At 38.1% G+C, this 25312-nt stretch overlaps 1 protein-coding gene across 2 annotated transcripts in view; it reads right to left on the bottom strand.

Moving 5' to 3' along the window:
- Positions 1 to 25312, bottom strand: part of GAREM1 (GRB2 associated regulator of MAPK1 subtype 1) — a 190799-nt gene that overhangs the window by 116102 nt on the left and 49385 nt on the right. The gene's annotated exons all lie outside the window — the stretch shown is intronic.

The raw sequence follows: 25312 nt of genomic DNA on the forward strand, positions 1-25312 counted from the left end.
CAAGTTGACAACTGTACACAGAATTCCATAAAAACGTTTCCCACATATTTGCAAAGAGATATTCAAATACACCATTATACGTAAGTGATTATAGGTCAATGACAATAAAACAGTTTTTACATGCCTACAACACATTAGGCACTGTTTAGATGCTTTGCATACATTATTTCAGGTAATAAGATAATTTTATGAGGGAGGTGTTGCTCCTACTTTACAAGTGAGAAAAATCAAGGCTCAGAATATTAAGTACCATGTCTAAGCTCACAGATTTCATAAGCAGAAAAGTGGAGAATCAAACTGAGGTCAGATTGATTCCAAAGCTTATACTCTTAATCACTATAGTAAAATTACCAAAAATAAACAATAAATTTATCTCTCTGCAGAAAGCATACTTGAAATTAAATGACTATATTTCCTTTTAAATTTTATGTTTGCCAATTCTCTCTGGCCTCCCACCAAACCTCCCAATCAATTAAAAATGATGAAGCTTTATAGCATACAAAATGAAATTATTTTTCATTTTAATTTTGTTAAGTATCTTTTCAGCATTTGAACTGATGACAAATTATTTCAGTAGTGAAATCCATTCTCTGAAACTTAAAAGATGTTTTTTAGATGCTGACATAATCTATCTCATTAATCTTGGTTTAGTATCTTTATTACTTTTTAAAATTTATTTCGATTTATCAATATACAATGTGGTTCATTTTCATGTCCCTTCACCAATTCTTCCTTTCCCCCTCCCTCTACCCCTTCTCCCACCCATTCCCCCCACCAATATCATATCTGTTCACTTGTCTTAACCAGTTCAAAGAATTGTTGTGATTGCTGTGTCTTCTCTCCTATTTGTTTGTATATTTATTTATTTTTAGCTCCCACAAATAAGCGAGAACACGTGGTACTTCTCTTTCTGTGCCTGGATTATTTCACTTAATATAATTTTCTCTAAGTCCATCCATGTTGCTGCGAATGGTAGTATTTCTTTTTTTTTTTTTTTTTAATAGCAGAGTAGTATTCCATTGTGTAGATGTACCACAGTTTCCTTATCCACTCATCTGATGATGGACATTTGGGCTGGTTTCAACTCTTGGCTATTGTAAATATTGCTGCAATGAACATGGGTGTACAGGTATCCCTTCAACATGATGATTTCCATTCCTCTGGGTATATGCCCAGCAGTGGAATAGCTGGGTCATCCGGTAGATCTATCCGTAGTTGTTTGAGGAACCTCCATACCATTTTTCATAAAGACTGCACCATTTTGCAGTCCCTCCAACAGTGTAGGAGGGTTCCTTTCTCTCGGCAACCTTATCAGCATTTATTATTCTCAGTCTTTTGAATATTAGCCACCCTAATTGGAGTGAGATGGTATCTCAAAGAGGTTTTGATTTGCATTTCCCAAATGTTGAGTGATGTTGAGCATTTTTTCATGTGTGTGTTGGCCATTCATATATCTTCCTTTGAGAAATGCCTATTCAGCTCCTTTGCCTATTTTTAAATTGGGTTACTTGTTTTTTTACTGTTATGTTGTTTGAGTTCCTTGTATATTCTGGATGTTAATCCTTTGTCAGATGTATATTTTGCAAATATTTCTTCCTATTCTGTTGTCTTTTTGCTCTGTTAATTGTGTCTTTTGCTGTGTAGAAGCTTTTGAGTTTGATATAATCTCATTTGTTTATTTTTCCTTTGGTTGCCTGTGCTTTTGGGGTTGTATTCAGGAAGTCTGTGTCCAGTCCTACTTCCTGAAGTGTTTCTCCTATGTTTTCTTTAAGAAGTTTTATTGTTTCAGGGTGTATATTTAATTCTTCAATCCATTTTGAGTTGACTTCAGTGTATGGTGAAAGGCAAGGGTCTAGTTTCATTCTCCTGCATATTCATATCCAGTTCTCCCAGCACCATTTGCTAAAGAGGCAGTCTCTTCCCCAGTGTGTAGACTTGGTGCCTTTGTCAAAGATCAGATGGCTGTAGGTGTGTGGGTTGATTTCCAGATTCTCTATTCTGTTCCATTGGTCTGTGTGTCTGTTTTTATGCCAGTATCATGCTGTTTTGGTTACTACAGCTTTGTAGTAGAGTTTAAAGTCAGGTAGTGTTATGCCTCCAGCTTTATTTTTTATGCTCAGGATTGCTTTGGCTATTTGTAGTCTTTTGTTATTTCATATGAATGTTAGGAGTGTTTTTTCCATTCCTGAGAAAAATGTCATTGGAATTTTGATGGAGATTGCATTGAATCTGTAGATCGCTTTGGGGAGGATGGACATTTTCACAATGTTAATTAATTATTCCAGTCCAAGAGCATGGCGTATCTTTCCATCTTCTTGTGTCCTCTTTGATTTCTCTCAACAGTGGTTTGTAGTTCTCGTTGAAGAGATTTTTCACATCCTTGGTTAACTTTATTCCTAGGAATTTATTTTTATTTTTATTTTTTTGGTAACTATGGTAAATGGGCTAGCTTTCTTGATTTCTTTTTCTGCTAGTTCATTGTTGGAGTATAGAAATGCTACTGATTTTTGTGTGTCTTTAAATGCTCAACAAAAATACCTGAAAAAGCAAATTCCTTTATAGAAAAAACAGCCTTCCTTCTTTCTGATGTTTGCTATATTACAATAAGTGAATTATCAGTGATTTAACTGTGTGTTTTGAAATGGTATTTATAGAGCTCTCAGAAATTCTTAAGAGTTTAGTACTTTTTCAATAAATAGAAGACGCTGTAATAACCAACTTGGTTATCCCAACAATAAACCATCTAATTTGTTTCCAAACCAATAATGTGATGATCTTTAGAACAGTCTTAATGCAAGAATACTGTTTCTTTGTGGTAGAAAATACAAAGAGTTAAAAGCTTTAGTTAGGGAGGGAGAAAAACAAACACACCCAGAGGTGGAGGCACATAGCGGGAGGAGAAGAATCCAATTCATCAGGGGGATTTTTCAAACCAGACTCCCCTGACCTTCACACTTTGGGAGTACTAGACTTTTTTTTTTTATAAAGAAACTTCTGAGATACCTCCTGGGGACAACTGGTACTCATGAGCCCTTTGCATCTTTCAACCCTGTTAGAGCAGGAAGGAAAGATCTAGAACTGATGCTCCAAAGGAGAGATCATGCATTCCCCTGCTGAGCTCCCCACCCAGAAGGGGCAGGAGGGTAGGAAGGACACATGAAGCAGGCAGAGGAGTTACAACATGGCTTTAGAGTCCAGCAGACCTGGTCTCTGTCAATGCTCTGCCACCTACCAGTGTGTAGTCTCGGGCAGGAAACTTCTTCTTTTCACCTGTGAGATGGGGTAACAACTGTCCCTGCTTCAGAGTGGTTGTGAAGTTACACAGTGACAGCAAATACAAACCGGGTAGCACCATGTCTGGCACATTAGGAGTGATCAGAAAACATCAGCAGGTTAGGAAATGACCATTAGAGCAGTCAAGAAACTTGCATAGAGCCACTAGGAAGTGGCAGAAACTGACTTTGGGGTCTTCACTACATCTCTCCCCTGCTCATCCAACAACACAATGTCCCTTACCTTGAAAACCACTGACAATTATCAAAGAAATAGGGAGAAACTGACTTTCGGCCTCACATTTCACCCACCCACTCAATCAATATGACAAGCACTATTCCAAGCACTAGGGATACCAAAGATCTCTGCCCGAGGATGCTTACGGTCCAACAGCCAGTACCAACAATGAAGACGAATAAATAAATCACAAATTAATTAGAAGTTGAGAAGTGCTATGGGAAAAAGAAAAAGTAAAGAGTAAGAGAATCAGTATATAGCAGGGGCAGTTTGCATGTTTGCAATTTAAAAATATTCCTCACTCATTTATCCAGCAGATACTTACTAAGTATATTTTTTTGCATAGGACAATGGGGGAGTAGGAAAAAATATAAAGACTTGGTCTCTACATTCAAGTAGCTGACATTCTTGATGGTGAGATGTGCTGCTATGTAATCTTATGTAAGATGGGACATGGCCAGTGCTACGCAAGAGGGACAAGAACATCTAGAGTGGAGATGGGAACTTCAGCAGAGACAATGAAGAAAAACGTGAAAGGGAAAACACAGCATTTCAGTGGTTCCTATTTGTAAGAATGAGTTGGGCTTAGATGAGAGGGAGGCAATGGGGAACTACTGCAGGGTTTTGGAGCAGAGAATGACCAAACTCTGCTTTAGGAAAATTCATCTGGCAATGCTATAAAAAGATGGATCGTAGAAGGAAGAAACCAGAGCCACAGGGAGTATGCAGAGAACCTAGAAGTAAAACACGCTGCCATTCAGGGAAAAGAGAAAAATTTCATTTTCTGCAATCAGACTGTTACATCATCAAAACCGTTTTAATTTTATTCCACAGTGGGCTCTAAAAAGGCAGCCAAGAAACAACTGCAGTCAAGTTAATCAAGAGGAAATTTTAATGTCAAATCCTACTGCAAGCTGGTGTAGTAAACACTCTAGCAGGAGGATCCGAATGGTTTTCAAATGCATAAGGTAGTGAGAAATCAATCCCTATTTTTGAGCTTACGTCTTTTTAATTTTTTTAACATCTGAACCGTGTGCCTGCTTTAGGCAAAATAAGCTTCACAAAAATTGTCAAGAAATAAAACTTAATATCATCACTTAAAATATCCTAAGATCAGCCACTAATAAAGACAATACATTAAATGAATTCATATAGCAAACATTTTTTGCGATACAATTATCCTGTTGCTTTATTGTTGATAACATACTAAAAATTATGTATTTAGCTCAACGGCATAGTAATGAAAGAACTGTGTGTTAAGTTCCAAAATATGTGAATGCCATCCTGAAATTTCCCCACATCTAGCATGCTTCTGGGATATACTTTATTTGTCTGGTTTGACCTTAATCCCCTCAACATCAAGCCTTAGTTTTCTATTAATGTCATTTTTAACACTAGGATAACTAGAATCCATGAAACCTTCAAAGTAAGTCTTCTTAAAAAAAGATTCGATTTCAAAATAAAAAATAACTATTTATAAGCTGGATATGTATAAATGTATAACTATCCTTTCTGCTCCTCTGGCTTCTGGGCTAATATATTCTCCTGAGTCACCTTTTGATCTCTCCTTGTTACTTTCTCTCACTGTTTTCCCCTTTACATTAGCTGTTAACTGTAGGAGTTAACCAAGGTTCCACCCTCAGCCTGTTCACCCTTTCTCTCTCCTTAATATATAATCCTGTACATCTCTTAAGGATTCAATTAATTATAGACAATTCCCAAATCCATGTTACCAGTTGCTTACTTCTGTTCTGAGTATCTGTCCTGGACTTTATTGTGTACATATTTCTAACTGGATTCATTAGGCATCATGCATTCATTCAACACACACTCACTGAGGACCAACTATGTCCCAAGACCTGGTGATACAGAAGTGAACCAAGCACCTGCCCTGGTGGAGCTGAGCTCTTGGCTAGGTTTTCGATCTTGTTTTTCACTTCTCTAATTTATTTAAATATTGCTGCAGATAAAACTTTTAAAAATTCAGTATGCTCATCTTATTCTTCTGCTCACATGCCTTCAGTGGTTCCCATTCATACGGAAGTACCCATGATTTAGTTCCAAAGGTCTACTACCTTATACCCCACCCCCACCCCCATCTTACACTAAAGCCCAAAGGAACTGTACCCTGTTCACACGCACACACTGCACTCCTACTTATCTGGCCCTCTCAGCACTTCTGTTCCCTTGCCTGGGCCTTTCTCTGTCTCCCAGCCCCTATTTACCCAGCTTCTCATTCTACTGGCTCTTGAAAGACCAGCTCAAATGCCACCTTCATGAATGTCTTCCTGATGCTAATCTTAATTTTGTTCATTTAAACTTCACTGATTTTGTAATTGTGCTTATATTCTATGCTGAATTTATAAATTTACTTTAGAGCTATGAGCACAAGAAACTTCGATCAACTTTTAAATTCTAATAAAAATATTTTAACACTGAGAATTACAAGCATTTTTTTGCCTTTTAAAACTGGTCTGTACATATGTCAGGATTGAGCAACACTGTCATGGGGTTAAGGGACAAAGATATTCAGGATCATAAATGCTGTTGGACAAGATCCTCTCTACATCATTCCATCTTACCAGTGCTTACAGTCACGCAATAGAGTAGCTCAGACTCACTGCTTCTGTTTTGCTTTTTAAATATTCTTTTTTTTTTAAAGATGACCGGTAAGGGGATCTTAACCCTTGGGCTTGGTGTTGTCAGCACCACACTCAGCCAGTGAGCGAACCTTGGGCTTGGTGTTGTCAGCACCACACTCAGCCAGTGAGCGAACCGGCCATCCCTATATAGGATCCGAACCCATGGCCTTGGTGTTATCAGCACCGCACTCTCCCGAGTGAGCCACGGGCCGGTCCTGCTTTTTAAAGATTCTAATATGATACGTTTTTCTGTATTTAGAATATTTCCCCCCAGATATTGAATCTTATGTTTTTATGCTGCTTGTGCCTATTTTAGCTTTGTCCAAACTGTCATTAAATCCATTACAATCGAACGTATCTGAATTACTGCCTAACTGCAGTGCCTTTATGTATGAACTGCTTAGGGATGATTCTGAATCAATTCAACTAGTTACACAACAACTGTCACAGTAGAATCCAAATCTCTATTAAATGATTTTTTATTTTAAACATGAAGACGAAGTTTACATGCACTCAAATGACTAATATAATGTGTTGATATTAACCTGTTAGCTTACTACTGATGAGTTTTCTCGTAAGCTTGGCATGAATCCAGAGAACAAAACAGACACATATCCATGTTAGGTTTTTTGTTTGTTTGTTTTTTTGCCATTTTCATATCACATAGAACAAACCTGGTTAACAGAACAGAGAAAAGAAAAAGCCAATTATATGTGACTTTGGATAATTTTCTAAGTTGTGTCATGATTTTGACAGCAAATAAAGTGTTTTTCATTTTCCACATTTGTGTCTCTTTGTTCTTGGTGATGTACTTCACACCACATTAACAGGCTCAGTCTACAGAAGGCCTGTGCTCTTAATCCTTTCAACTCCTAGATACCTGACTTTGCACAGCAAATGTATAATTTTATATTGCTGATTTATTTTTCTTTTTAAAGTATGCCTTTATTCCTGATTATCATGGTTTCTTCCCAGCTCCTTAGCAGAACCCTGTCTATGGTAGACATGCATGCATTTGTTGACTGACTAATAAGGCCCCCTTGAAATAACCTTATTTGTTAATACATGTGTAATGAGCATCAGACTGACTGAACTTGCTTTTGTTTTTACCTGTTATGAATATAATCTGTTCCTATGTCATAGCTTAATCCATCAACAATGGGTAAATTAATAGGTTCTATAATTTCTGTGTTGCTACTTCTTACAAATATAATTTGAGTTGTGCTTTATTTGACCAATGTCGAAAGGAAAGCTGATCAGGTGGTAATATTGTACTTGTACTTCTTCACTGTTAATAACTAGTGTGGCATCATTTTAATTATGTGTTTACTTTACCTTACAATCCTTTTCATGTAGATAGGAAACCTAATGGGTCAGTTAAATACTCAAACCACTGCATTTCTCTTACAACTTAAACATTTAAAAAAATACCTTCAATGGAAGGGGCTGATCACCAAACAGGTTTCCTTTTCTTTCCAGGCACACAGAAGACCACAGTGACCAACAGCCCTTGTAGTTAACAGTTGCCACGCCACTAAGTTCTAGCCAATGGAGTGTGAGCAGAAATGACATTTCCTACTTCCTGTCCTTACCTTACCCATGAAAGCTGCTCACAAGCCATCCTCTGTGCTCTTTCTTTGGCCAATGGCTAAATACTGATTCCCAGCAACACCTTGGAACAAGATGAAGATAGCAGAGCTGCCAGAAGTCTGGGTTCCTTAATTAACACAGAGTGGAACAAACTGCCTACAATGTCCTGACCACGCATAGAGCTGTTAAGTGAGAGATACCCTTCTACTGTGATATTATGCCAATGACGTGTTGCTGTTTTCCTTTTTTTGTTATGGCAGTAACCCTAGCTAACTAAAACACCTATATACATAACCTTCAACACTAGCAAAGTTTCCTGATAATAATGATCACAAAGGTTTTGTTACAGACTATTCTAAGTATTCTTCATAAATACAAAGTTATCTTCACTTTGCAAAGGTAGCTTAGACTAGAAAACTCCTTTCCTCATTCTTTTAGTTACATTTCATTCTACAAAGTGAGGGATATAACTAAATGTTATTGGAGTTTCAAGATGGCGGCGGCTGCGGTGGCTGGCGCAGAGTAGCTGAGGTGGAAAAGGTGGCCACTGGGCCTCGGGCAGCCGGGAAACTTGTGGACCTTCCTCTGGCCATCTCTTAAGGGAGGACTGCTGCTGCTGGCCGGTTGTGGGGGCTGACCGCCACTTTGCCCCCGGCAGGAGAGGCTGCCTCATTTACAGGCAACAGCTTTGAAGTGTGGAGCAGGAAAAGAACTGATTCTTAGTTGCAAAAGCGAGTCTTGAAACAGGGAACACGGCGCCAGGGCTGCTGTGGATGCAGCCAGGATCCCGGAGGCTGGGGCCGCACTGAAGGCGGCCAGCTGCCCTATTCAGGATTCGAGGTTTCAGGCCGGCATTAAAGAAGATTCCTGGGAGCGCCCGAGCGGCGCCGCGACTGAACAGCCCGAGGCGGCAGCGCCGCGAACACGGAAGGCAACAAACCAGAGACAGAGCGAGCGCCCGACCTGGCACAGCACTGTGAGTGATCCCTGGCACAGCTCTGTTCGGGGGGTGAATGCCCACGCGGCTCCCGCCTGCACCACCAGGCCACTCATTGCCACGGTGCTGCCTCCATTTTCCCAGGTGCGGGCAGCTCTGCCCTGCTCGGCCATCACTGAGCCCATTTGCTTGGCCTGGCGCGGGGCTTTCCGGACCCTGCGGGCCGACCTCCTCTCCCACTCCCTCCGTGGTTCTCTGGCAGGGCTGGGGGTGTGGGGCGTCCCGACCAGTTTTGGGAGGGCTAGGAAGTACGGGCGGGCCGACTGTCACTCCACCACACCCTGGACTCCGCCCCGGTAAACTTCCTGTTACTGGGAGGCAGATACCATCTCTGCGACCACCAGTTTGGAAAAAAGCCTAACGAATTTCTGGTTGGGAATAGTGTGGTAGGAGAGTTCCCAGGTCCGCTTGAACCTGCCGGAGAGCAGGCTGCAGGCAGGCACTAGACTCGGTTTATACCGGGGGGATACAAAGGTGAACAAGACCCGAGAAAGATCTACACAGTGCTACAAAGGCACCCAGAGAGACTGGTCGTCTGTGCCTAGCAGAAACCTGGTAGACTTCCTGGGCGAGGCGGTGCTGAGCAGGTTCTTGAAGGCCCAGCTGATAGACGAGGGGTGCAGAAGACATGCCCCAGCCCAGCACAGTGTGCACAGAGGGGGGAGACGTGCGGCCAGGGAGGCGGAGACTCGACAGAAACCACACACCCGGTGGGGTCGCCACTGCACGATCTAACAGCCTGGGCCAGAGCACACGGAACGGGGAGAAGTCCTGTACAGAAAGTGAAAGCTCAACAGAGATCACACACCCTGTGGTACGTGATCCACCAGCCCAGCAGAGTCCAAGCTGACCAGAAAGGTGGATCCCCGGAGAAGCCCAAGACCCGAGGCAACCACACACACAAGACACTAGAGGCCAACTGAGCAGTCACGGTGGGAGCCATACCAAATTGGCAACCACAGCAACATCCTAGTTAGTCATTAGTCTTAAACCGGTGGACTGTGAAACCCCCTGCAACAATGAATAAACACCAAAAAAAAGACACCAGAAATACAAAAAATCAAGAAAGTACACCACCAAAAGTTAATAAATCTCATACTCTAGATCCTATAGAACAAGAAGCCCTTGAAATAACTGACAAGGAATTTCGAGTGATAATTCTAAGGAAACTGAATGAGATACAAGAAAACTCAGCTAGACACCATGATGAAATGAGGAAAAGTATACAGGATCTGAAAGAGGAAATATACAAGGAAATCAATGTCCTGAAAAAAAATGTAGCAGAACTTGCTGAACTGAAGAAGTTATTCAGCGAAATAAAAAACACAACGGAGAGTTTAACCAGCAGGCTTGTCGAAGTTGAAGAGAGAACCTCTGAACTTGAAGATGGGCTGTTTGAAATAACACAAGCAGACAAAAAGAAAGAAAAAAGAATCAAGGACATGGAAGAAAATCTGAGAGAGATATCAGACAACCTCAAGCGCTCAAATATCCGAGTCATGGGTATTCCAGAAGGGGAGGAAAATGGAGATTCCATTGAAAACATATTCAACAAAATAGTGGCAGAAAACTTCCCAGGTATAGGAAAAATCACAGATCTTCAGATCCAGGAAGCTCAACGATCTCCAAACGTATTCAACCCAAAAAGGCCTTCTCCAAGACATGTCATAGTCAAATTGGCAAAACTCAGAGACAAAGAGAGAATCTTAAAAGCTGCAAGAGAGAGGGCCGGCCCGTGGCTCACTGGGGAGAGTGTGGTGCTGAGAACACCAAGGCCCCGGGTTCGGATCCCATATACGGATGGCCGGTTCGCTCACTGGCTGAGCGTGGTGCTCACAAAAGCTGCAAGAGAGAAGCGTCAAATCACCTATAAGGGAGCCCCAATCAGGTTAACATCAGACTTTTCATCACAAACCCTAAAAGCTAGAAAGGAATGGGATGATATTTTCAAAATACTAAAAGACAAAGATTGCCAGCCAAGAATACTCTACCCTGCAAGGCTATCCTTCCGAAATGAGGGGCAAATAGTATATTTCTCAGACAAACAAAAACTGCGGCAGTTCACTACCACAAGACCACCCTTACAAGAAATCCTCAAGGGAGTACTGGGTTTGGTTCCTGAAAAATAACTACCACTGCCATAAAAACCTAAGAAAAATCTTAACCCGATAGTACAATAAAAATGGCATTCATGAAGAGAAAACAAGCTAACAAAAACACTATCTACAACCTAAGGAACCAACAAACAAAGAAACCAAACAGTAAATCAGAAAGCAAGGAACAAAAGACACCTAAGACAACCAAACAACCAATAAAATGCTAGGAATAAATCAACACCTTTCAATAACAACTCTTAATGTTAAAGGCTTAAATTCCCCAATTAAAAGACACAGACTGGCTGACTGGATCAAAAAGCAGGACCCAACTATATGCTGCCTACAAGAGACCCACCTCACCCATAAAGATTCACACAGACTAAGAGTGAAAGGATGGAAAAAGATTTACCATGCAAACAGAAAAGAAAAACGAGCTGGAGTGGCTATTCTTATATCTGACAAAATAGACTTTAAACTAAAAACCATAAAAAGAGACAATGAGGGACACTACTTAATGATAAAAGGACTGATCCATCAAGAAGACATAACAATCATAAATATGTACGCACCCAATGTTGGAGCAGCCAGATTTATAAAACAAACTCTATTAGACCTAAAGAAGGAAATAGACACTAATACCATAATAGCAGGGGACCTGAACACTCCACTGTCAATATTAGACAGATCATCTAGGCAAAGAATCAGTAGAGAAACACAAGATCTAAACAAGACTCTAGACCAATTGGAATTGGCAGATATCTACAGAACATTCCACCCAACAACCTCAGAATATTCATTCTTCTCATCAGCACATGGATCATTCTCCAGGATAGATCACATATTAGGTCACAAATCAAGTCTCAATAAATTCAAAAAAATTGGAATTCTCCCATGTATCTTCTCAGACCACAATGGATTAAAACTAGAAATTAATAACAAACAAAACTCTGGAAACTATACAAACACATGGAAATTAAACAGCATTCTACTTAATGACATATGGGTCCAAGAAGAAATCAAGCACGAAATCAAAAAGTTTATTGAAACTAATGAAAACAATGATACATCATACCAAAACCTGTGGGATACTGCAAAAGCAGTATTGAGGGGAAAATTTATTGCATTAAATGCTCACTTCAGAAGAATGGAAAGATGGCAAGTGAACAACCTAACACTTCACCTTAAAGAACTAGAAAAACAAGAACAATCCAATCCTAAAGTTAGCAGACGGAAAGAAATCATTAAGATCAGAGCAGAACTGAATGAAATTGAAAACCAAAAAACAATTCAAAAGATCAACGAATCAAAAAGTTGGTTTTTTGAAAAGATAAATAAAATTGACAAACCATTAGCATGGCTAACAAAAAAAAGAAGAGAGAAGACTCAAATAACCAAAATTAGAAATGAAAAAGGCGATATTACAACTGATTCATCTGAAATACAAGGAATCATTCGAGACTACTATAAACAACTGTACGCCAACAAATTTGAAAATCTGGAGGAAATCGATAAATTTCTGGACACACACAAGCTCCCAAAACTGAGCCGTGAAGACGTAGAAAATCTGAACAGACCAATAACAATAAAGGAGATTGAAGCTGTTATCAGAAGGCTCCCAACAAAGAAAAGCCCAGGACCAGATGGATTCACAGCAGAATTTTACCAAACATTCAAAGAGGAATTGACACCGATTCTTTACAAACTATTCCAAAAGATTGAAATGGACGCAAATCTCCCAAACTCATTCTATGAAGCAAACATCATCCTGATACCAAAACCAGGTAAAGATATAACCAAAAAAGAAAACTACAGGCCGATATCCTTGATGAATATAGATGCAAAAATCCTCACTAAAATACTAGCAAACAGAATACAGCAACACATACGAAAAATTATTCATCACGATCAAGTGGGATTCATCCCAGGGATGCAAGGTTGGTTCAACATACGCAAATCAATAAATGTGATACACCATATTAATAAACTCAAACACAAGGACCATATGATCATCTCTATAGATGCTGAAAAAGCATTTGATAAAGTTCAGCACTCATTCATGACAAAGACCCTCTATAAGTTAGGTATAGAGGGAAAGTATCTCAACATAATTAAAGCCATATATGACAAACCCACTGCCAATATCATCCTGAATGGGGAAAAGCTGAAAGCTTTTCCTTTAAGAACAGGCACTAGACAAGGATGCCCACTCTCACCACTCCTATTCAACATAGTGTTGGAAGTACTAGCCAGAGCAATCAGAGAAGAGAAGGAAATAAAGGGCATCCAGATTGGAAAAGATGAAGTCAAACTGTCCCTGTTTGCAGATGACATGATCCTATATATCGAACAGCCTAAAACCTCTACAGAAAAACTCTTGGAATTGATAAATGATTTCAGCACAGTAGCAGGATACAAAATCAACACACAAAAATCAGTAGCATTTATTTTCTCCAATAGTGAACATGCAGAAGGAGAAATCAAGAAAGCCTGCCCATTTACAATAGCCACCAAAAAAATAAAATACTTAGGAATTGAGTTAACCAAGGAGGTGAAAAATCTCTATAATGAGAACTACAAACCACTGCTGAGAGAAATTAGAGAGGATACAAGAAGATGGAAAGATATTCCATGCTCTTGGATTGGAAGAATCAACATAGTGAAAATGTCCATACTACCCAAAGTGATATACAAATTCAATGCAATCCCCATCAAAATTCCAAAGACCTTTTTCTCAGAAATGGAAAAAACTATTCAGACATTTATATGGAACAATAAAAGACCACGAATAGCCAAAGCAATGCTCAGCAAAAAAAATAAAGCTGGTGGCATAACACTACCTGACTTTAAGCTATACTACAAAGCTATAATAACCAAAACAGTATGGTACTGGCATAAAAACAGACACACTGACCAATGGAATAGAATAGAGAATCCAGAAATCAACCCACACACTTACTGCCATCTGATCTTTGACAAAGGCACCAAGCCTATTCACTGGGGAAGGGACTGCCTCTTCAGCAAGTGGTGCTGGGATAACTGGATATCGATATGCAGGAGAATGAAACTAGATCCATACCTCTCACCGTATACTAAAATCAACTCAAAATGGATTAAGGATTTAAATATACACCCTGAGACAATAAAACTTCTTAAAGAAAACATAGGGGAAACACTTCAGGAAATAGGACTGGGCACAGACTTCATGAATACGACCCCAAAAGCACGGGCAACCAAAGGAAAAATAAACAAATGGGATTATATGAAACTAAAAAGCTTCTGCACAGCAAAAGAAACAATTAAAAGAGTTAAAAGACAACCAACAGAGTGGGAGAAAATATTTGCAAAATATACATCTGACAAAGGATTAATATCCAGAATATATAAGGAACTCAAACAACTTTACAAGAAGAAAACAAGCAACCCAATTAAAAAATGGGCAAAAGAGCTAAGTAGGCATTTCTCTAAGGAAGATATCCAAATGGCCAACAGACATATGAAAAAATGCTCAACATCACTCAGCATCCGGGAAATGCAAATCAAAACCACATTGAGATACCATCTAACCCCAGTTAGGATGGCTAAAATCCAAAAGACTATGAACGATAAATGCTGGCGAGGCTGCGGAGAAAAAGGAACTCTCATACATTGTTGGTGGGACTGCAAAATGGTGCAGCCTCTATGGAAAATGGTATGGAGGTTCCTTAAACAATTGCAAATAGATCTACCATACGACCCAGCCATCCCACTGTTGGGAATATACCCAGAGGAATGGAAATCATCAAGTCGAAGGTATACCTGTTCCCCAATGTTCATCGCAGCACTCTTTACAATAGCCAAGAGTTGGAACCAGCCCAAATGCCCATCATCAGATGAGTGGATACGGAAAATGTGGTACATCTACACAATGGAATACTACTCAGCTATAAAAACAAATGAAATACTGCCATTTGCAACAACATGGATGGACCTTGAGAGAATTATATTAAGTGAAACAAGTCAGGCACAGAAAGAGAAATACCACATGTTCTCACTTATTGGAGGGAGCTAAAAATTAATATATAAATTCACACACACACACACACACACACACACACAAACCGGGGGGGGGGGAGAAGATATAACAACCACAATTATTTGAAGTTGATACAACAAACAAACAGAAAGGACATTGTTGGGGGGAGGGGGGGGAGGGAGAAGGGAGGGAGGTTTTGGTGATGGGGAGCATTAATCAGCTACAATGTATATCGACAAAATAAAATTTAAAAAAAAAAATAAATAAAAAAAAAAAAAAAAAAAATAACTAAATGTTATTTAATTAGCATCCTCAAACATTTTCAATGTATGAGGTCCCAGTGGTTTTATTGCCTCGCAAACAAACAAGAAATATTTACATGGAGAATAGAACATGGTATTTTGATAATATTTCTCTGTCCCAAACAACTATAGTTCAAATGACATGGTGAGCAGAGAAAGGGTATGTGTGGGAGTAAGAGGTGAAGAGGTGATGTCATAGCAAGTTGTGACAGAACTGTGAAAGGGTAATCAGGAAACCAGAAAATTAAATGTTGTCTGCAATGAAAAGTCAGCAATGTGTTCCAAAGAGGAAGTAATAAAAGGTGAGGAGAAGCCTGAAAGAAATAATTAATTGGCAACTAACTATTAAGAGGGAGAAATTACAAAGTGATCAGGAAGGATGTGGTTACAGGAAATCACTGAAGCACAGGTAATAATTTTGAGATCAATGGAAACTGAAGAAACCAAAATTTCTTCAGTGGGAAAGAAAGCTCTAGGAATAAAAGAAGAAATTTCACTTAGCCTAATGGTTGAGGTATTATAAGAAAGCATAGGACTGAAGAGGAAGGAACAGATATAGCTAGCAATCAAATAAAGATTATCTAAAGCCGCTTGATGATAAGAGCGTCCCCAAAAGCATAGTATGCGTAAAGAAAGACAAAGCTTCTGGCACAGATACCATGAATGCAAGAGAAAATCAGGGACCGAACCCGTGGCTCACTCGGGAGAGTGCGGCTCTGGGAGCACCAAGGCCGCAGGTTCGGATCCTATATAGGGATGGCCGGTGCACTCACTGGCTGAGCGCGGTGTGGGCGACACCACACCAAGGGTTGTGATCCCCTTACCGGACACACACACACAAACACACACAAACACACACACACCACACACACACCACACACACACACACACACACACACACACACAATCAGTGCCCTAAATCTGGGCATCCCAAATAGTCTTCCAATAACGTGCATGTGCCTGAGTTTCTACATTCATCCACTTCAACACACACACACACACACACACCACACACACACACACACACACACACACAATCAGTGCCCTAAATCTGGGCATCCCAAATAGTCTTCCAATAACGTGCATGTGCCTGAGTTTCTACATTCATCCACTTCAACACACACACACACACACACACCACACACACACACACACACACACACACACACACACACACACACAATCAGTGCCCTAAATCTGGGCATCCCAAATAGTCTTCCAATAACGTGCATGTGCCTGAGTTTCTACATTCATCCACTTCAACAGCACAGCTCGCTGCTAGGCACTGTAATCTTGGGAACACTAAGACATATCTTGTGGTACAGAGAAAAAGCTCTGCAAGAACAGCAATAACGATAGACCACAATAGCACCACTTGAACCTGGCTGCCTGTCCTGTCCTAATCACTTCTAAAAATGAGAACACATCCGCCATCTCAGGGCTGATCATCCCTTGTGTCTGATGAGAGGAACCCCAAAGCAGATAGCAGTTTTGGCCCCAGGCTGCATGTTCACTGTAAGCATCCGGAGACTTGTAAAAACTCCAATGGGGGTTGGGGGGTAAGCTCCCACACCAGACCAAGGAAATTAGAATCTTCGGGGGTGGGGCCCAGGAACCTGCATGTTGAGAGATTTTATCCCACTGGAAAACTAAGTTCTAGCACCTGTTGTGAGAATAGAGAGAAATAATACTTGCCAGGTGCTTAGAAAGTATTAGCTACACATTAAGCTCTCCAAAAGTGTTATTACTATGATTTTCTCTAAATGCCTCATGTCACAAGATTCTCTCAGGCAACTGAACTTGTGTAGCATTTATTTGTCTTATTTTTCGTTTTGTAGTAATTAAAAATTATCTTCTATTAACATTTCATGCATATACATTATATTTCTCTAATTAGACTGGTATTCGAGGGAGTCAAGGTCTTTTTCTGTCATCTTCCCAGGCTAGGGTCAATCACTCAGCCTGTATAAACAAACCACTGTTGATGATAATTCAACATGGTTATTTTTCACTACCTTCCACCAATTCATACACTTAAAACTATCAGATTAAATTAAAGGTATTTTCCTCCTGTTTTGCCTTACATTTTGCAATAAAAAGTAACGGCAATTCTACTTTCTCAGCTCTCTCTTCGTAGTTAAACCTTTTCTTCTAACAGGTTATTATTTCAGACTAAAAGAAAACTTTGCATCAAGAACGATGACTCTGAGCAGTTTTTTTGTTTGTTATGATTCACTTTTAACTGGAGCATGGCAGAGATTGCTACACATCCACCAATATCCCATTAACACTTTGTCCTCAGTAACAGTTCATTAACTGGGCACATGGATGCCCAGAGTTCAGAACACTGTTCCCAGCCCCTGTGGCAATTTGTTATAACAACGTAACAATGTAAGTTATAGCCTATGGGATGTAGTGGAAGTGGTATGTGCAACTTTCAAGACTTTACTAAAATACCTTCAACATACTAGAAAATTCACTGACTGAGTTTACAATCCAACAGCTTTAGTTCATTGACAGAGTTGTGCGATCATTCCTATAATATAATTTTAGTACATTTCTATCACCCCCCAAAAGAAACTTCATACCTATTAACAGTCATTCCCTATTCCCAACCACTGACTTAGACAACCATGAGTCTAATTTATAAAATATATAAAAAATATCTATAAAATATATAAAAACTTTGCCTATTCTGGACATTTCATATTAATGGAATAAAACAGACGGCCTTTTGTGTCTGGCTTCTTTTACATGACATAGTGTTTTCAAAGTTCATCTATGTTGTAGCTTGTATCAGTACTTCATTCCTTTTTATGGCCAATTATTTGGATATACCACATTTTGTTTATATATTCATCAGATGATAAATATTTGGATTATTTAGTTTTGGTGGTTACTGAATAATGCTGTTTGTGTACAAGTTTTTGTGTGGACTTACGTTCTCATACCATTTGGATATATACCTAGGGGTGGAATTGCTGGGGCATATGGCTAGTTTAACTTTGAAGAACTGTCAGACTGTTTTCCAAAGTGGCTGCACCATTTTACATTCTCATCAGCAATGAATGAGGGTTCCAGTTTCTCTGCATACTCCCAACACTGGTTATTATCCATCTTTTAAATTATAGCAATCGTAGTGGTTGTGAAGTGGTATCCCATTGTGGTTTCGATTTGCATTTCCCCAACGACTAGATATGTGAAGCATCTTTTCATGTGCTTATTGGCCAATTGTATATTTTCTTTGGAGAAATGTTCACTTAAATCCTTTGTCAATTTTTAAGTTTGGTTACTTGTCTTTATTGTTGATTTGTAAGAGTTCTTTATATATTCTATTCTTGTGTTTATATATACAAGTTCCTCATCAGATACAAAATTTACAAATATCTTCCCTTATTACATGAATTGTCTTTTCACTTTCTTGATAACGTCCTTTCAAGCACAAAATTTTAAAATTTTGATGGAGTCAAATTTATTTTTTATTTTGTCATTTGTGCTTTTGGTGCCATATGTGAAAAACTGTTGCCTAACAGAGGATTTATTCCTATGTTTTATAGTTTTAGTCTTTATATTTAGGTTTGTGATCCACTTTGAGTTAATTTTTGTACATGTTGTGAGTAGAAGTCCAACTTCATTCTTTTGCTTATGTATATCTAAAAAACTAAGCACCAACTGTTTAAAAGATTACCCATATTTCATTGAATTAAGTTGTTCCCTGTCAAAATCAACTGACCATAAATATAAGGGTTTATTTTTGGTCTCTCAATACTATTCCATTACTCTAAATATATGTTCTTATGCCAATACCACACTGTCTTAATTACTATAGCTTTGTATTAAGTTTGAGATTGGAAAATGTGAATTCCCCAGCTTTGTTCTTTTTCAAGATAGTTGTGTTTTTTTTTCTGGGTCCGTCCGTTGCATTTCCAGATGAATTTTAGGATCAGCTTGCCAATTTCTGCAAAAAAGCAAGCTAGGGTTTTGATACTAAATGTGTTCAATCTGAGATCATTTTGGGGCAGACTATCATCTTAACAATATTAACTCTTCCAATCCATGAACATGGAATGCCTTTCCATTTACTTAGATCTTTGTTAATTTATTTCAACAATGTTTTGTAGTCTTCAGTATATAAGTCTTGCAATTCTTTTGTTAAATTTATTCCTAAGTATATTTATTCTTTTTGAGAGCACTATAAATAGAATTTGATTTCATTTTTGGAGTGTTGAACTCCAAATACAATTTACAGAAATACTACTGACTTTTGTACAGTGTATCTTGAGCATGGGTCTTATATCCTACAACCTTGCTGAACTTGTTAGTTCTAATAATTTTTTTTTTTGGTAGATTCCTTAGGATTTTCTGTATACAAGTTCATGTCATCTGTGAATAGATATAGTTTTACTCCTCTCTTTCTGGTATGGATGTCGTGGCCATGGCTAGCATCTCCAGTAAATGCCAAACATAAATGGTAACCAAGGTGTATCTTTGGACAGGATGTGCCCTTCTTTTCCCTCTTTATTCTTCTTGATAGAAAGAATGTGGATCTGATTATTGGATGTGATTAGCATGGTGCCAACAACCACTTCAGACCTTGAGGCGAACTTAGGACTAGAATTGAAGGCAGAACATAGCAACAATTGAGAAGAAATCTGGGTCCCTGTTACCTTGGGCAACATACCAACCTCAGATCTCCTACCTGGACTTTGGGTTTCTGTGACTTGTGGCCAAATCAAAGCTTAAATGGATAAACAGGAGCACTGAAATAAAGTTTAAGAATTGCAGTGCCTGTCTTATTAATAAAAATATATTTACTTTCAAAATACAAAAATAGAGTTTCATCTTGTTTTGTTTTTTAAGCCAATTTTAGTAAAGGTGCCCACTTATGGAGGTACTGTCTAAGCCTGAACAATGCCTGGTATTTTTTTAACTTCAAAAATTCCACAGGGTTTATGGTGTTCATCAATATTAGGCTTCTGACATATTCTCTCAAACTTCCTAGTTTGTGATTGTAGAGGCTGTATTACTTACACTAACTCAAGTTTACTTATGTAAAGACCAGAATATTATCCTAATATCAAAATATTCTGTCATACACTTAGTAAAACTCTTTAGTTATTCCTACTTATAGATGTAAGTTATTTGTTAACTTACAGTTTTAATGATTAAATTCATTAAATATATGATAAGCTTTGGTTCTAAGTCATGTATGAAAGTAAGTCAGGGGCATAGCTCTAAATGGGGTGTATCAAGTATCTCTAATGCAGAGAGAAAAACAATAAGTGTTTTTATATTAATGGCAAAAAAAAAAAATCCTGAGGAATATAGATAAAACATCTTTCCTAGAAGTTTCCATCAACAGGAAGATTTAATGTCAGTATTAAGTACCTCAGTGGTAGCACACAGTGAGTGTACCACAGACAAAAAAAAGCCACTCCATAGTCTGTGGGTTATGCAACCATTTGACCATTACTAGTGTCTACATATATGTACCAAGTAACTAACTCTCAATTCCTCCCCTTGTATCTTACTTTGGCTATGAACCTGCAGCACAGAAATTCTAGGGAAACCCACGAATCAAGAGCTCCCTGCTTTCTGAAAATGTGCAAGAATTTAAAAGAAAGCAACATAATCTTTCGAGCAGAATCTGTAATAATATATACACAAACCAAATCATAAAGTTTTTTTCCTTTGAGGTCCCCAGGATATTTTTATTCTTGTAAAACATTCTGATTAAGCTACATGTCTGTTATTGCTATGGTTTGAATGTCCCTGCCAAAACTCATGTTGAAATTTAATTGCCACTGCAATAGTATTAAGAGGTGGGTGGGGCCTTTAAAAGGTGAGAATGGATTGATGCTGTTATCATGGGAGTGGGTTAGTTATCATGATAAAAGGATAAGTTTGGCCCTCATCTGGTCTCTCTGTGTGGTACATTTGTTCATCATGTGATGCCTTCAGCTATGGGATGATCTTCACCAGATGCCGGCACCATGCTCTGGGACTTCCTAGTCTCAAGAACCATGAGCCAAATAAACTTCTACTCTTCATAAATTACCTGTTCTGTGGGTGTTATGTTATAGCAGGAGAAAACAAACTAAGACAGTTGTCATAACATGTTCACTAATCTAAAAGTGATTTCTGTTCCTTTATTAACTAAAAATATCAAAAGTTTAGAAAGTAAAGATAAAATAATGCTAAAGAAGTATTTAAATCCTCACAGCACCTATCTTTATTTTGAGTGAATACACAAGAAAAAACTGGAACACTCTTGTTCCCCAACTAGACTCCCTCCTCTTTAGGTCCAACATCACCTCTCTTCCTGCTCTGTTTGCATTCCACAGGACTCCTGAGCAATAGAGTGGATGTGTAAGAAATGCTTTCTAAATAAATAATCTTGGGTATAAATTGGTTAACGTTTACATCGAATAAGACTAAATATAAATTAGGCACTCAGGTTTTATTCAACATTTAAGCCCCTCAAGGAAAGCAGAGTCTTTAGAAAAGGCTATTTTTCTAAGTATCTTCTATTGAACTCTTCCTACCCTAAATAAAGATCAACAAATCTACATTGTCCAAGATACTATTTTTGGATGAATACTTTATTCAAAGGCCTGAAGACTATAATCCTGAGTTCTAAGCAAGCAAAGAGTTGTGTTTTTACATTTTATGGTTTACTGTGAAATTCCAGCTGGAAAAGAAAAAAATAGAAATTTAGACAAAGCAGTAAGTAGCAATAAAGTCAAAGAACTTCATGGTAAAATCTAAGCAAAAAGGAATGCATGAAACACAAGAGGAAAAAAGATTAGGGATATATTATTACCTCTTTTCAAATGAACCCTTGGACAAAAGACTCCTTTTTCAACAGCAGATTTACCAGGAATTACACATAATAGATTCCTGCTGTATGAAACAGAAGTATGTCTACTTAAATCAAATCTGAAATTTTATGCTCTGAAATAATGAACTGTACCTAATATTTAAAGATAAGAATTCTACACTGAGCAGTTTTTAGAAAACCAGGTTAGCAATTGCAGTACCAGTATTTCTACATTCAAAATACAATAAATCTCCCAGAACAATGCCTGGCACATATCACAGAATAGTATAGCAGGTGAAGGAGGGGCTCAGATTTACATAGGAAAATTATTCTTTGAAAATCCATTAAACTACAGTTATAGACATTCCTCTCTCAATAAGTCTGATGCATCACAAACTGGATGCATCAGACTTATTGAGAGAGGTTTTTGCGATGTGTGTTTTCATCGCACTGCATGAGTTTTCATCGCACTCACTCCATAAAAGGCATGCAGAGACTGAGAGCACCTGAGAGGACCACAGAGGCAAGCATCATCTCAGGCTCCACCAGGCATTAGAGGCCAAAGCACCAGGCATGTTTCTAGGATCTCCCCTTCTTTACCCCCAACTCTCTCCTTCTACTAATTTAAATGAGCATATGATGACTCCACACAATCTTAGAAACAGCCTAGGATTTGGAGACAGATTTAAATTGCAGTTTTAATATTTATTAACTATATAATCGCAGGCAAATTACTTAACTCCTTTGAGCCTTGGTGTTCTTACATTTAAAATGATGGTAGTAATACTATAAGGAAGTTGGGATAATTGAATGAGAATAAATACAAAGGACTCAGTATAGTACTGTGAAGATATAAGGCGCTCAAAAATATGACTTTCATTTTATTTTCTTCCCCAATCAGTCCTCTTTTCCTTATTAGCCTGCTCAGATACACAGTTTCTCTGTCCAATGAGAAAATGTACGACTAGAGTGCAATGATTCGCACTGTATTTCACTTCAATAAAATAAAGTGGTGATTTTCATCAAGTGTAAATGTCATGTAAAACTCAACAGCTTTATTTCAAGAGAATAAACTGAGCCACAGGCAAACTTAAGAGATCTTTGGTGTCATTTAGTTTCAAATCTGGTTTAGCTTCCCTTGAACTTTATTATGTGACAAATAAAAAAGAACAAAATATAAAAGAATCAAATTTAAAAATATAATTCATTGCTATTGAAGTTACATTAGAGATACATTCTTAAGAAATATATTTGACTTACATTTTTGACAGTTTTTTAGAATTCTCTCACATTAAGTGGATTCCCCCAAATACTAACTAACCTTAAAAACCAAACCAAACAAAACGTAAAAGAAACAAGACTCATACATATACCAAAGTTGAAAATCTAATGATTTTTCCAGTATCAAAACAAAACCATTGAAACAAAACAAAACAAAAAAACTGTTGAATTTTAATACTCTCTGTACACATAACAGAGGATTACTAAGAAAAAGGCAGATGCCAAATAACACAGTTTTTTATTTTGTCAGAGGGACTGCCCTGAAGGCAGCAGCTAGACAACACTCTACATATATGATTTCAAAATTGATATAATAAAGAAGTTCAACATGAAAAACTATATTAAAATAACAGAAATAAGAAAAACTAAAAAAATCAGATCATCAAATTTTATAGGCAGGTCTATAAAGATATAATAGGCCTAAAAGAAGTACATAGTGTCTCTGTTAAGTAGAGTGCAACTTCATAAAACAGAACTGGAAGACAAAATGGAAAACAATCACCTCTTTCTAAAACTTTGGGGGAAAAAAAAGGCGGAAAAAAGCCCAAAACACATACACATAAAAAACCAGTAGTTTTACAGACATTGACAATGACATCATCAACTGAACTGGTAATGTGGTTAGTTATATTTCCTAACCAATTATATTGCTTACAGATAAATTATTAGCACAATTTTCCGAGACAAAATAAAACAAGAAAAAAAAAATCACTTTGACACTTAGTCCTATGTACATGGGTCATTTTCTCAACTCCTAATCTGAGACATGGAATATTTACCTGGTGTGACTGAGAGGCAAGATATACTTGTGACAGTCCTCAAGGGCACAGTGTACACAAAAACTTTTTAAAATAAAATAAATCTATTTTAATGACCAAAAATATGTTAGCAATTACAGATAAAAGGTGACTATTTGCAAAGCTTAAATTATGTAAAATCTAAGTAACATTTTAAAGGTTTTCACAGACACTGACAAAATAAGGGCACAACAGCTCAGCTCAATAAACACGAGGGCTCCCCCACCAAGATCTATCTGAGAGCCACTATACAAACTTGGTCAGATGTCTCAGAGTGTTCTAAGCTTGCTCAGACAGGCAGAGAGACAGACAGGTAAAGAGAGAGAGTTGGAATACAGTTAAGGTTATATAAATATGTTAGAGGTTTTTCAGACAAGGGCAAATCTAATTAAAGAAGTTTACCTGAATAATGTAGATACATTAAAAATGAATATGGTAAACTTTCCACCCCATCCCATTCCCCCATCTAAGTCAAAGAAATATAGAAATCACTTGACAAACTATCCCGTGGACCAGTGTCCAGAATATTATTCCATTAACTTAATAAAAAGAGGGAAAATATTATCTTCCATTTTGATTTTTTTAAATATTTACATTTCAATATTTTTTTTCCCTAAATGCAAGAGAAATACTAGATAGAGGGTCTATAAACACCGAGGAGACTAAAGTAGAATAACCACACACACATACAATGGAACAACCTGCATTCTTTTTCCCCAAGTGAGACAGTCAAAATTAGATACTTTTTTCTTGGCACGCTTACAGATTTCCCTGGTGGGCCTCAGACATCCAGTGTCCAAGGAAGGTCAACGGCTCCTTGTTGCTGTGTACTATAAACACCCTTCAGCCCATCCCACACACCTCTCTGTTCTAGTCCCAATACCACCTCCACTATGGAATAGCCACATACTGCTCTTTTGCTTGTTTTCTACATGTGAAATGGGAATAGCAGACCCACTCCAATGGATATATGAGCATGACATAACATCGCCAAGAATGAACTCAGCAAAGTAAGAAGGAGTAGAAAACTACATCATCAAATCACTTTAAACATGCTATTTTAACAATAGAAAACAGAGAGGTTAAGGCCTTCCCTACTTGTCCCCAGAAGCTGGAACCTATACCAAGCATCATAGTATGATACAATCAATAAGACTAGACTTGGGCTTCTAAAATGAAAAGAGAAAAAGAAATGGGATTCTCCTTCATTCAATGCAATAATGGCTCTTAAGGTCACAGATGGAAAACATACTGTAAGCCTGAGA

Source organism: Cynocephalus volans, chromosome 13 (assembly GCF_027409185.1).
Source record: "Cynocephalus volans isolate mCynVol1 chromosome 13, mCynVol1.pri, whole genome shotgun sequence".
Classification (NCBI taxonomy): Eukaryota; Metazoa; Chordata; class Mammalia; order Dermoptera; family Cynocephalidae; genus Cynocephalus; species Cynocephalus volans.